The 14,666-nt window shown below is 36.4% G+C and overlaps 1 long non-coding RNA gene across 2 annotated transcripts; it reads right to left on the minus strand.

Annotated features, from left to right (window-relative positions):
* Positions 1-841: 841 nt before the first annotated feature.
* LOC135628708 (uncharacterized) lies at positions 842-6,964 on the minus strand. Of its 2 annotated transcripts, none has more exons than XR_010492951.1 (2): positions 5,033-6,964; positions 842-2,610 (listed from the first exon to the last, which is right to left on the minus strand). It is a non-coding gene; the product is annotated as an uncharacterized LOC135628708 (long non-coding RNA). The 2 variants fall into 2 exon arrangements; XR_010492950.1 differs by having other exon boundaries at positions 842-3,598.
* Positions 6,965-14,666: the final 7,702 nt, after the last annotated feature.

The raw sequence follows: 14,666 nt of genomic DNA on the forward strand, positions 1-14,666 counted from the left end.
TAACGTAACCAAAGAACCAGCCATCACCAAAGCTTATTCAGCTAGATAGAAAGCAACTACGATTGTGACTATTTGAATTTAAATCACAACCATTGAAAAACTCAACATTATACAACCCTAATAAATATAACCAATCATACAACATCTCAATGGATGGCAATAGCTATCCATGATGTCTTCACCTGTTAATGTTGTTGACAACACTAGATGATTTTTATGAATCTTGAAGGAGACATATACAAAGAGATACACAAATTACTAAATATGACATGTCATGTAGGACTAGATAAGCGACATCAATCAAATATTTCCTATGTAAGATTAAAGAATAGAGTTCAAGTCAGAAAGATGCCTCAGAAAGATATATTTTCTGAATTTCATCATTCAATGACACAGTCAAAGCAATAATATACTCCTAGATTCTAGACCTCTAGAAATGCACACTTAGAGCAACCATAGAACTATTTGCTGCAACATGATCAATGGGGGAAATAGAAACATACTTTTGGCAAGTGTAACAGCATGAGCTAATTGTGCAAATTCTTCAAGTGATTCATCAACAGCAAATGATGATGTTGATAATTCAGTGCATTTACATTCAACTCCAACAAGGTAGGCTTCCTCTTGACAAACCTATATTCTTAATATGATAATTCTTTATTTTTAAAATGATGAAAAAATGAGCTACATAATAGTTTGTAATATATTTTGCCAAAAAAGTGCAAATTGAAAAAGACACAAATAAAAGAAAAAAACAAAGGCTAAAGGAATTGAAATGTGTCTAAAAATATTATTCATGAATGATCTATGATAAAAGAATATCTAGGATGCAATTCAAGAGTGAGATAATGTCTCTTTTTTCTTTCTTAACAGAAAGACTAATAGAAGTCACAATTCCTGTATAGTAATTGTCAATAATTCGCAAGCAAGATTACAGAATGTTAATAAGAGGCAAGCCAGAAGAGCAAGTAAAATACTAATGACTTTTCAATAATCAAATTTGAGAAACCACTAGAGATATTCTCTAGTCAAGGTAATATAATAGCTTCAACAAAAAAAGATACTCAAACCTGATTCTCAAATTCTATAAATGAAGCATCTTTGCTCTGGGTATTTTTGTCCCTGAATGAACAAATAAAGAATGTGCCTTGATCATAAAATAAAAGAAAGATAAACCTCAAAAATATGAGTAAAGCATCACAAATGGCAGTCTATAAGAAAGTTGCTGCAGGTGAAATTATCTGCGTAGCACGAACCATGATGCAATTTGCTAACTTAATCATCATGGTGATTATAATCAAAAGATGTTAGGAAAATCTATTGTACAAAACTGAAAACAAGTGAGGCCTGCACTGATATGATTACTAAGTTGACATAAAGATGTACATCACATTGCATATCAACTCATGAGCAACACAAATTTGATATGAAAGAAAAACTGAATCTGGTTAGCATCAAATAAAACTATGTAGCAAAATTCCTATTCAATAAAGCTAGACAAGGATGGACATGATACATAGGAAGAACTGTAGAGTTTACTAATGATAGAAAGATATATGTTCTGAATTTTATCATTCAATGACAGCCAAAGCAATAATATACCACTAGATTCTAGACCTCTAGAAATGCATACTTAGAGCAACCATAGAACTATTAGCTGCATCATGTTCAATAGGGGAAATAGAAACATACTTTCGATAAGTGTAACAGCATGAGCTAATTGTGCAAATTCTTCAAGTGATTCATCAACAGCAAATGAATTATATATTCAGTGCCTTTACATTCAACTCCAACAAGGTAGGCTTCCTCTAGACAAACCTATATTCTTAATATGAAAATTCTTTAGTTTTAAAATGATGACAAAATGATCTAAATATCAGTTTGAAATATATTTTGTCAGAAAAGTGCAAAGTGAAAAACACACAAATAAAAGAGAAAAACCAAAGGCTAAAGAAATTGAAATGTGTCTAAAAATATTATTCATGAATGATATGTGATAAAAGAATATCTAGGATGCAATTCAAGAGTGAGATAATGTCTCTTTTTTCTTTCTTAACAGAAAGACTGACAGAAGTCACAATTCCTATATAGTAATTGTCAAGGTTCGCTGTACCGTACTATACCGGCGTTTCGACCCGGGCTCGGTATGGTACAGTACCGGTTTACCGAGTGGTACATCAGGGTGTACCGAGCGGTACGCCCTGGTGCATCGAATATTTTTTTATTTTTTTCATACTATAGCAGTGCTATAGTGTATTACTGTAGCACTGTAGTAGTGCTACACTATAGTACTGTAGCACTGTAGCGGTACCGGACAGTCCGCGTACCGATAACCTATCGGACCGGTACGTACCGCCCGGTACGGGGCGGTACACTTCGGTACGACAGACCTTGGTAATTGTCAATAATTCACAAGCAAGATTTCAGAATGTTAAGAGGCAAGCCAGAAGAGCAAGTAAAAAACTAGACTTTTCAATAATCAAATTTGAGAAACCACTAGAGATATTCTCTAGTAAAGGGCTAATATAATAGCTTCAACAAAAAAAGATACTCAAACCTGATTATCAAATTCTAATAAGTGAAGCATCAATGCTCCGGGTCTCTTTCTCCCTGAATGTACAAAAAAAAGAATGTGCCTTGATCATAAAATAAAAGAAAGATAAGCCTCAACATATGACTAAAGTATCACAAATGGCGGTCTATAAGAAAGTTGTTGCAAGTGAAATTATCTGCGATGTTAGGAAAATCTAAAGCATCACAAATCTAAAACAGTTAACAAATGCTTGATTTGTGAAACTTAATCATCACGGTGATTGTAATCAAAAGATGTTAGGCAAATCTATTGTATAAAACTGAAAACAAATGGGGCCTGCACTGATATGATTACCAAGTTGACAAAAAGAAGTACACATCATGTTGCATATCAACTCATGAACAACACAAAATTTGATATGAAAGAAAAACTAAATCTGGTTAGCATTAAGTAACTATGTAGCAAAATTCCTAATCAATAAAGCTAGACAAGGATGGACATGACAGATAGGAAGAACTGTGGAGTTTACTAATGCTCCAATTTGAGCTCAATCAAACAGGAAATACTGGACCTGATGCCACTTTTGATTTCAGATCTGAGATTAGCTTTGTTAGGTTAAAATCTTCAAGCTAAACTAACTAGAATGGTCAAAGCCACACAATTGGGCCAAAATAAGCATGTCAATTAAATGACTCAAAAAAACAATCACTTAAATGTTTCAACTGGAATTATCATGTCAATTTAAACCTTTTACATATATGATATTAGGAATTAAAATCAATAATCACAACAGCTGCTGATAGCTTATTCTCCTTAAATAAACAGGGAAGGTGGCATGAAGAAATACCAATTCAGAAGTCAGTTTTATACTCACAAGTAGCAGATTCAAACTACAGCACGTGGATGCTGAAACTCGTGATAGATGACTGCAACAGCATAATTCAAAATACTAGCCATGTCATTAGTTGGTGAGCATTTGTATGAAACTTAGCAAGCTTCTCTAACAATCTCATGAAGATTGCTACTAGTCTGCTACAATGCAACAGCTAATCAGCAAGAAAAATCCTACAGACCGAAATAATCACAAATTAGAACCTTCAGACTCAATGAAGATCTTTTTATTACTATAATCTAGAAGGACCAGAACGACACTATCACTATAATCAAGCATTTGTTAACTGTTGGTATAGTAAGCTAATTTCCACATTTTAGAACTTGCATAATATCCTATTTGACTCCATTTGTCAGGCTCTATCTTGAGACCAGCAGAAGGCAGTCTATTAATGGAAGCCATGAGCCTTTGTTTATATCACAGAAAAAAAACGTAATAAACAGAACCATAATGCCTCATCTTTAACAAACTCATAAAATTATTTGTTTGATATCTCTTTACTATTAAATATTCAATTTGGTTTGCAGTTCTTATAGGTCTGATTACTGCATTCTACAGAAATTATGACACATCCTATTAAAATTAAAATATTTTAAGCTTGAATTTCATTCTTGAACTTATATCTTACTTGGAAGTTATTCACTATATAGTAACATATTGAAACAATTAAAGATTCAAAATTATACACTTTATAACCAGTTTTTTCAACAGCAAGAAAAGTCTGAAATTCTGGAGGCTACATTAAAATTATAAGAAACCTCAACTCAGCAGAAACAAAAAAAATATATAAATAGCTACCTCGTTGGTCTAATTATGCATAATTAGCATAAACAAACAAAGAATAAGATCAACATGAAGATTCTCAAATTTAAAGAAGGAAAAAAAATAATTTATATAAAAATACAGAACTATAATAGTAGAATGTAACATGGTTAAAAATATTAAAACTATGACACATAAAATATAGCAACAATGATGTAGTGGTTATAGATTGCATGTCGATATGGCAAAGGTTATAGCAAATATATGTGCAAAGCTCATCCACATAAACTCGTTGTAAATAGACCTAAAATGCTGTAAAAATTAAAGCATGGTTCTAAAATTTTCATCTTAGGCACTTGCAGTCATATCTAAAGATCACAAATATATAATGCTTGTATGAAAATATGTTGCCTCCTTGATGCCACAAACTTCTCTATGCAATGCTACCAGCAATGGATTTTCTTCTCAAGCACTAGAGAAGTCTTCTGTATTATTCTCATAATATTTTCCAACCATCAGTATTTTCATCTAGTACTTGAGAAGTCAACATGAAGATTCTCAAATTTAAAGAAGGAAAAATTAACAAATCACCTAAAAACATACAACAAGAATGCAACATGGATAAAAATATTAAAACTATAACACATAAAATATAGCAACAATACTGTAGTGCTTATAGATTGCATGTGTCATCAATATGGTAAAGGTTATACCCAAGATATATACAAAGCTGAAAGAAAAATTGGATACAAAAATCAAACTTGCAACTGCAACCACATTGGTTTGTTGTATAATAAAGCTATTAAAATGCTGTAAAAATTAAAGCATGGTTGTAAATTTCTTACTTAACTTAGGCGCTTGCACTCGTATCTGAAGATCTTAAATGTATAATACTTGTATGAAAATATGTTGCCTCTTTGATGCCACAAACTGCTCTATGCAACGCTATCAACAATGGATCTTCTTGTCAAGCACTAAAAAAGTTTTCCGTATTACTCTCGTAGTCTTTTCCAACCATCAGCATTTTCATCTTATGACATTAAATTGGGCAAAGGGCACAGTGTTTGCTTCAGGTTTTGGTGGTTTGGGAGTCTCAAAGACATTCCAGAACTTGAGTGTCTTATCTTTTGCTGCAGAAGCTACTACACCTCCCAATGGGTTCCCAGCCAAGTAAAGAACACGAGATGAATGACCAAAAAGCTCAGCTTTTCTCGTCATGGATATGTAATTCCACAGGGTGAGTTGATTGTTTGGAAACCCATGGGAGGTCAGCAATTCAGATTTGTTCTTGTCCCACAACAATGCACAAACTTCAGAGCCGGTATCAATCGAGTTCAAGCAAACACCATTAACAGCATTCCAAAACTTAATGCAATGATCATTGCGTCCTCCACCAGAAGCCAGCAGATTGCTCCTGGTAGGGCACCAATCAAGGGCCCTCACAGTGGAAGTGTGGTTGCTGATCTTGTGAAGCAATTGATGTTGGCGCGGATGGTGATTTGCAATAGCCATGCGGGTGTCCCATATGTGCACAAGTTTGTCCTTCCCTCCGCTTGCCAGATACTGCCCAAACAACTTGAATCATTTAAGACTACAAACTTCTAGTCGATGCCCTCTATAGTCACAGATGGCCCGATCATCTTTTCTAATGTCATAATCAATAATACTACCATCGGATCTCCCGATCGTCAAGATTGCATTACTTCTCCACGCAAGTGAACAAACAAAGGAGTGGCTGTCACGTTGGATCCCAACCAACACACGTCTTGTTGCTGCATCAACCAGATCTAAATCTGAATTGCCTAATGCCACAGCTAGAACTTTGCCGTCTGGGGACCAGCTGATGCTAGTGACAGGGCTGTTGTCTTCTAGGGCTCGTGAAAACTCCGTACTAGACTTATTCGCAGCATTCCGTAGGCACACTTTGTCATTGAGGCCAATCGCCAACACGTTATTGCTTCCCCAGTCGAGTAGATTCAACCTATCATCATCTAAGATATCATAAGCAGCCAAAACCCTATCTGCATCTTTTGGGATTCGCCTCTGTTGCTTCTTGTGCGGTCGATTGTCCTCGTCAAATTGGGACACCTTGTCGGCCGGTGATTCGGGTGCACTCTTGAATGCGAAGATGCGAGATCTGTTCTTCAAAATACATTGAACAAGAAGTTTTTGGTACGCCACACTCGATGGGGATTCTATCGAACCATCACGCTGCGGTCTGGAAGGCATGGTTAGAGCACAGCGCGCGAAGTCCATGTCCATCGCCGATCGGAACGGGATGAAGCGGTCGTACTCCACACGCCTGGAACGAGAAGAAGCCATCTTGCGAATCGAAACCAGAACGAGAAACGCCGAGGTGACGAGAGACGATCAAGAAAACCAGAAAGATCGAACTTCCCAAAAGAAACTTGAAAACCCAGACGATCGATAACGAAGAATTGATCAAAGAGAACCCCGAGAACAACAAATTTTCTGATTTTTGGTCACCGAAATTGTCAAGTATATCAATCAAAACGACGCCAAATCATCAAAATTCAACAATATCTTGAACCCTAAAAAATTTCGAGAGCGAAGCGAAACGAAACCTCAAGCAAAGGTAAAGGAATGAGATCACCACGACAAGAATCTAAATTCTCCCCTAAATCGGAGGAGAGGACGCTCACTCCCAGCCGACGATCGTTCGAAGCTTTGTCCTTTCGTCGGAGAGCAGCTCCGACCTTCGCAGAAAGACGAGATCGCCAAGAGAGCAAAAGGAGAGCCGAGAGGAGAGTGCGCGAGAGAGAAGACAGAGGTTATGAGGTGCGAAACAGGGTCGTCTCGGCTTATATAGACGCCACCGACCCAGCCTTGTGTCATATCGTGAAATCGTGCCGTTATATTCAACCGACCAATGTGTACTGACGTTGAAACGTCCCGCTATGTTTAACTAATAAGGTAACGGCATTGAAATCGTACCGTTATATACACCTAATCACCGTCAAATTTCTATTGCGTTATAATTTCCTCCGGAATTCTGCCGTCTAAGAGGTAGCAACAATTGCTTGTAATTGACCGTTTCACTTCAACGATAAAATACGTTAGAGAACAGACTCAGACGGAAGTAGAAATGAAAACAGATCATATGTTGATCTAATCAAAGAACTAGTGGATTCTAGAGTTTGATTCTACTGTCTTCAAGAGTCAGATAAAGGCCTAAGACGTGATTTTTTCTTATTTATCTCTAAAAAATCATGAGATTTTCATTTTTAAGAAATATTTTAAACTGATAAAATTCCTACTAATACAATGAGACATGTTATTTTTTTTACATGTCAATGTAAAGAAAATCCTAATTTTGTAGTTGTTGATATTATCTTTTTTAAGTAATACTTATAAACCAATAAAATTATCATTAGTATTATATGTTATGATCATCAACTCACAATATGATGATTCATATATGACAAATAAGATTCTAACAATAATATTAAACTTAGTAATTTTTTTCGACATAAGAATAATTTTGATTCCAACAAATTATACATCTAATGGTATCATGAGCTTGTGCCATCTTAAGATACTATACAAATTTTTGTTATCATCAATAGACGAGATCAAAACTCAATATCATATCATGGTAAGACAATATCATTTACCTTGCTCCGATAAAAATAACTTCCGTTGATATGTTTCAAAAATAATTATTGTAAAAAAAGGTAAATACCATCAAATATTATGTGATCAATATGGTAATAGAATAAGTATGCTCTTGTCCTTGACTTTTATTACATAGTTTAGATGATTTAATTGTGAAATGAACCAAACTAGTTTATCCGAACCAAATATGCCTCACATGGTATCTCCTCCTTTCTCTCCTATATTGATGTCACTAGTCTTTTCGCCTCCCATCACGCTCTTATCTCTTTCTCCTCATCGTTAATATCTTCTTAATTTTCGGATATATTCGCTTCTTCTTTTATACTATTTTATTATTCTCTCTGCCTTTAGCCATACTCGGTCTCTCCCTTTCTTTCGGTACTACCCCAGATCGCCCTATATGCCTTCCATTCTCATCCATGTCGCTTCACCTAAAAAATATGCTAGATTAAACTTAAAAAATCTTAAAATTAGCAAACTTTGAAAAAATATTGACTCACCTTTGAAATGTTGTATCTCATATTTGGTAAAAGTCTAGAGTATAATGGACTTCATTTTTGTTGATATATTAATAAATGAAGATGGTTGCATTTATTTTCGTTAACAATATCAAAATATCTCGAATTATACTACAAAAATTTCTAATATTACCAAAAATTAGAAAAAAAAATATTGATTCATTATTAAGATATTATCACCCTTATTTGGTTAAAGTCTGAATATTATTCGGATGGTTAAATTGATAAATGTATGTGGTTAAATTTGTTCATAAAATTAATCCAAAAACATGTCAAATTAGATTTAAAAATTGATAAATCTTAAACAATATTAAATCCTATGTATTTATTATTGAGTTGTTTGTCCATTTTTGGTGAAAGTTTGAGGTCCAGTCAATAAGTATTCTAAGTATTCCGAAGTTAAAATGATAGACTTTAAAATTTTGGCATAAGCAGTTAAAATATATATTTTTATATTTAATTTGAAAATGATTTTACTGCCAACCAATGCAAAATATCTGATCTATTAATATGTAATGCAATACAAGGTGTGCTACAACTTAATGAGATGTGAAAATACACTATATTTTCCTTTTTGATAGACTAGATGGCATTTATGAAAATTCCTCATATTTTTATTTTTAAATATAATTAAAATTAGTACTAAAAGGTGATGATAATATTGAAAATACATTATGCTAAAAAAATAAGAATGGTAATAACTGATATTAACAAAATTATTTATAACAATTGGATAGTATATTAAGAAGGGTGATTACTTGGGAAAATACCTACGTTGTAGGTTTTTCCTAATTAGTCAAGGTGGTATACAAAATAATTCTTAAAATATTGTCACCCTTCTTTCTCGCTATTATGTTGAATCGGTCGAAGACACCCCATTGATTAGTCTGACCCCATTGATTACTATTAGAATGGCTATCAAATAGACTTTTCTTCGTTGAAATTGAATCCAATTGACTCTTCTTTCTCTCATGCTCTTTCGGTCTCTTAGTTCTCCAATGCTCACCTCAGTCATAAATTAAATCCCTTTGTCAACTTTTCTACTTCCTCTCAAACCTTGGCTATCTTGCTTTGTATTAAAACTCCACTATTTGCTCTCCAACATCCTCTAGGACAAGTGTTGTCGTAACCCTTATTCCAATACTACAACTTCTTGTTAGAAAGGAGTCGGCACTAAGAGGGGGAGTGAATTACTGCAGCGATAAAAATTACGTCGGTTCAAAATCTCTCATTCGATTAAAGTCGATTTCGAAAAGATACTTAAAATTGAAAGCATACAGAAGAACGTAATGGATGTAAAGCAAGTAAGTTTGTAGTAAAGGTAAGTAGTACAAATAGAAATGCAAATCGAGTTTATAGCGGTTCGGTCGTCGTGACCTACATCCACTCCACCGATTCCTCTTCCATCGAGGCCATCGACATCCACTATCGGTCTTCCTTCAATAGGCGAAGACCAACCACCTTTTACAGCTCTTTCTCCTTTTACCGGGTTTAGGAGATAACCCTTACACTCCCACTTACTCCTCTCTCAAACTATTCGAACACTTAGATTTTTTAGAGGAGTTCACACAAGATTACAACAGCATATCTTTTTTTTTTTAACTCTCAATTCTTGTGTAGGTTAACCGGGGATGAGAGGGGTGTTTATAGGCCTCAATTTGATTCAAACTTGGAGCCTAAAAATGTCTCATCCATAGTTTTCCGGGTCCTGGTGGTACCACCGCCTACAGCACTGACATTGGGCGGTACCACCACCTGGGAGACTATGTCTAGGTGGTATCACTGCCTGACACTACCATTGGGCGGTACCACTGCCCAGACTAGTGATACCACCACCTGACATAATCTTGAAGATTGTGCTACAATAGTGCCACCTATCGGGTCACTGTTTGGGCCTTTTATTGGGCCCAACACAATCCATACATGGGCCTAACTAGCCCCTAATTAGGTTGGCCCAATTTCAATCCTAATTATGTGCTAACTACAAAATTTAAGACATTAACTAAGCTAAACAAGTCTGTAAGTCAAGGTTTCTTCCGACGATCTCTCGGCAATGTTCCAACGGACTCCCGGTAAGCTCCTGGACTTCACGATGATCTTCTTGGCGAGTTCCAATGAGCTTCTTTGGCAAGCTCCTAGACTTCTCGGTCAATTCCGGCAAAACTTCCGACGAACTCTTGAACTCCCAACGAAATCACATTCTTGACTCTAGGACTTTATTTGGCTTTATGCCTTGCTATCGTAGTTAATCCTGTATACATAAAACCTACTTCGATCTAGAAAATTATTACAAAGCAAATCAAATATTGTCCGGCATGTCATTGGTTTATCGGCACTTCGTTCAAATCTTCGGCACATCATCCTCTCTTGCGACATATTGCCCAATCAGTCAGTTGACCTCCGCAACTCTGATTTACTTGGCGTAATTTCCACTCTTCTTGGCCCGATGCCCAAACTCATGGTCCGAAGCCTTCTACCGATACGTCGATTGATCCTTCTGCTCGATGTCCAATCTTCTAACATGTTTTTCTCCGGCCCAACATGATTCTTCCTACTTTAATTGTCTCTCCCTGATCGAAGCATCCTACGTCACTCAAAACGTAGATCAAATCATAAACATTATCAATTGGTTTCATCATCAAAATTCGAGATTCAACATTTCTATGGAACCGCTCCAGTCTCGTTTACTCTCGGTTGAGAAAACCCGACAAGCATTTCTCCTATCTGGAGTGGCTCCACCTGTAGTGTTTTAGTTTGAGTTTTTAGATTTTTGCTTGGGGTTTTTCGTCTCCAATGGCAGCCTAAACCCTAAAACAAATAACATTTTAACATATCTTATCTCTAATGACATTGAAATTATATCGTTATATTCAACTGACCAATATATAATGGCATTGAAATCACTTCGTTATATACACCTATTCACCGTCAAATTTCTGTTATGTTATAATTTCCTTTGGATTTCTTATCTGCCTCTAAAAAATTTTATCATTTTAAAGAAATATTTTAAACTGATAACATTCTTACTAATATAATGGGACATGATTTTTTTATCTATGGAAAAAAAATCTTAATTTTGTAGCTGTGTTGATAATATTATTTTAAGTAATATTTATAAACTGATAATATTCTTATTAGTACAGCATGTTATGATCATCAACTCACAATATGATCATTTATATTCGACAGATATTTTATTGTTAATGTTAAACATAGTAATTCTTATCCATGTAGGAACAATCTTAATTCCAATGAATTACAAATCTAATTGATTTTGTATCAAACATGAGCTTGTGTCATCAATTTTTTGTTACATCAATATACGTGATCAAAACCCAATGTCACGGTTGTTAGGATCGAGAGCACTAAGAGGGGGGGGGGTGAATTAGTGCAGCAGAAATCTTTCAGCGATTAAAAACGAAAGCTGTGTTCGTTTGATAAAAACTATATTGATGCAAAAGCCGATTCTAAGAATACTTATGATTAAGTGCAGTTTATGTCTAAACACAGTTTGCGTCTAAGCGCAGTTTGCGTCTAAATGCAGTTTGCGTCTAAATGCAGATTGCGTCTAAGTGCAGTTTGCGTCTAAGATCAGATTGCGTCTAAGCGCAGTGCAGTTTGCGTCTAAACGCAGTTTTACGTCTAAACACAGTTTTACGTCTAAACGTAGTTTTACGTCTAAACGCAGTTTGCGTCTAAACGCAGTTTACGTCTAAACGTAGTTTTACGTCTAAACGCAGTTTGCGTCTAAACGCAGTTTTACGTCTAAACGTAGTTTTACGTTTAAAAGTAGTTTACGTCTAAAACACAGTTTTACGTTTAAACACAATTTGTGCAGTTTACGTCAAAAACACAGTTTTACGTCTAAACGTAGTTTTAAAGGGATCTGAACTTAGAAACTTCGTTCGTAAAAGCGCAGAAGACAGTTTTGCAGAATCAAAACGTAAACGTAAATTGTAACGTATGAAAACACCGATTTACGTCTGAATGCATATTCGGAAAGATCAGCACTTAGAAACTTGTTCGTAAAGGCGTAGAGAGCAGTAGCTATGTAGGAGGTTTGCAGTAATGATAAGTGCTCAAAATAAACGCAAACCAGAGATTTAGAGTGGTTCGGTCAGTCTTGACCTACTCCACTTTTGGCTTCCTCCACCGACGAGGTCACCGACGTCAACTAGAGGCCTTCCTTCAATAGGCGAAGGCCAACTGCCCTTTTACAGATTCACTCCTTTTGATGGGCTTAGGAGACAACCCTTACAGGATATTTCTCTCCTCTCTTTACAACTCAAGACTTGAAGAACAGAAAGAGGAGAACTTTAGGACTTTACACAAATTTGAGCTCTTAGAATCACAGAAAAGATCAAGAATTCGGTGTAGGTCTGTATCTTTTCAGTGCTGAATAGGTGGGGTATTTATAGGCCCCAACCCAATTCGAATTTGGAGCTCAAAACGATCAAATCCCGGAATTCCGGGATCAGGCGGTTGCACCTCCTGACTGGAGAGGTTGCACCGCCTGGCAGAGCTCGAAGACTGAGCCCAGGCGGTGCCACCTCTTGACTGAGGCGGTTGCACCTCTCTGCCAGAGCTCGAAGACCGAGCTCAGGCGGTGCCACCTCTCTGTCATGGAGGTTGCACCGCCCAGTCTTGCTCGAAGACTGAGCTCAGGCGGTGCCATCTCTCTGTCAGGGAGGTTGCACCGCCCAGTCTAGCTCGAAGATTGAGCTCAGGCGGTGCCACCTCCTGGCTGGGGAGGTTGCACCGCCCAGTCTCATTGGGAGGCTTAGCCCAGGCGGTGCCACCTCCTGGCCTAGGCGGTTGCACCTCCTGGTGCAATCAGGGTCCGAATGGTTAGCTCCATTCGGCCCAATTTCAGTCTTTCAGGGGCCCAATTGCCCCAAGATTAAGCTAATGGGATCACCTCCCATTTTCCAACTTAATCAACGTGCTAACTACGATTAGATCTAAGACAATTTCTGTAGCTTTGCTTCGGTGCGTCAATCGCTTCTTCCGGCGAGTTTCCGGCGAACTTCCGTCGATCATCCGATGAACCCTCGGTGATGCTCCTGCAGACTTCCGGCAAACTCCTGGACTTTGCGACGATCCACTTGGCGAGTTCCGACGAGCTTCGCTTGGCAAGCTTCTGGACTTCTTGGATCTGTTCTCGCAGAACCTCCGACGACCGTCCGAACTTCCGTCGAACTCTCGAACTCCCAACGTGATCATGAACTTGACTCCGGCGCAACTCCTCCTGCTTGTCTAACTTTCATCGTAGTTAATCCTGCACACTTATCTCAACACATAGATTAGACAACAAATGACAATTGACTTCATCATCAAAATCCGAGATTCAACAATCTCCCCCTTTTTGATGATGACAATCAATTGATAATGGAGTTATCCTTAACTCCCCCTGTCTATATGCCATAGTTGAGATAAGTCAATCTTGAATTCAAGACCTAAGAATTCATGTGACGTATTGATAAGTTAGATCAGTTAAACTTATCAATACTCCCATCATGATACTCATCATGATGTATCTCTTTAAAGATGATGTCAAGGCTTGACATACATCATCAAGTTTGTATGATTGTGTTTGTAACTATTCATCATGTAGTTTGAACATTATCATTTAAAGCTGTGAAGCACTATTACATGATGCACACATTTGAAATATTCTAGCAAGTTTTGTATTTTCTTCACATGATAAGATATCAACTCAGGGCATAATGCAAATATAATGCAAACTTTAGCACATGTTCATATATCTCTTGGTGATGCAAGGATGGCATAATCATAGCAGTGTGTTTATAGCATCACTCATAGTATTTCTAATCATGGTAGTGTTTATCAATTCATATATCTCCCCCTTTGTCATCAACAAAAAGCATAGTAATTATGATGCCAGGAAAATAATAATAGCAAGCTTATAGAGGAATTTTACATAGATTGCTTTAAATACTTCTTCCCCTTTTTGTTATAATCAATTGTCTATGTAAAGATTTTGTAGGATGGAATACATACAAATGAATCACTTCATCAAATCTATTTCAGAAACTTATTTCTCATGAAGGTGTACGAGAAAATCTGTTTTATAGCATTCGAATAAATAAGATGCATTTGGACAAGATTTTGTTGCAGATTTTCACATATAATCATAGAAACATGGCAATCAAGTGATTTGATCATTCAATATAGTCCGAAAAATAATTTTAACAAATTTATCTATTCGGACACATCAACATTCCTAATTCTCTTCGAATGAAATCAAATTGTTCTTCACTTAGAGGTTTTGTAAAAATGTCAGCTAGTTGATGTTTAGTATCAA

The sequence above is a fragment of the Musa acuminata genome, chromosome BXJ3-1, assembly GCF_036884655.1.
Source record: "Musa acuminata AAA Group cultivar baxijiao chromosome BXJ3-1, Cavendish_Baxijiao_AAA, whole genome shotgun sequence".
NCBI lineage: Eukaryota > Viridiplantae > Streptophyta > Magnoliopsida > Zingiberales > Musaceae > Musa > Musa acuminata.